This window comes from Aptenodytes forsteri, unplaced genomic scaffold, assembly GCF_000699145.1.
Source record: "Aptenodytes forsteri isolate BGI_AS27 unplaced genomic scaffold, ASM69914v1 Scaffold13, whole genome shotgun sequence".
In the NCBI taxonomy this organism is placed as follows: domain Eukaryota; kingdom Metazoa; phylum Chordata; class Aves; order Sphenisciformes; family Spheniscidae; genus Aptenodytes; species Aptenodytes forsteri.
Window position 1 is genome coordinate 7,574,845 of NW_008794543.1, and position 609 is coordinate 7,575,453.

Genomic DNA, 609 nt, shown 5'->3' on the forward strand with positions numbered 1-609 from the left:
GTTCACACGGGCCCACTTCTCGAGCTTGTCCAGGTCCCTCTGGATGGCATCCTGTCCCTCTGGCGTGTCGACCGCACCACTCAGCTTGGTGTCATCTGCAAACTTGCTGAGGGTGCACTCGATCCCATTTTCTATGTCACTGATGAAGACATTAAACAGTACCGGTCTCAATATGGACCCCTCTAACCCCCACTGTCTTTGAACTAGAAGTTTTGCCTAAAACGAAGTCTCATTCTAATAAGTTTCCCTCATTTAAAAAACATGAAATTATGCAGTTAAAAAACGCATCTACAGGCAACCAGAAAAAATGGGATTTCCCCATAAATGCATAGCATCATCTTTGTAAGTAGTGTGCTACTGCAAATATGTTTGTTTCAGCAACTCCGTAAGTTCCAGCACAATAATGATTCAATGATTCAAAGTCTGCATCACACAAAGTGATTGCATATTTAAAGTTATATCTTGTAAAGTTCTACTTTGTTTTTTGGTGTGGACTTTACACTGTATTTTCCTATAAAGCGTTTCTATGAGTGTCGTGGTTTAACCTCAGTTGGCAACTGAGCACCACGCAGCCACTCGCTCACTCCCCCCCGCCCCAGTGGGATGGGG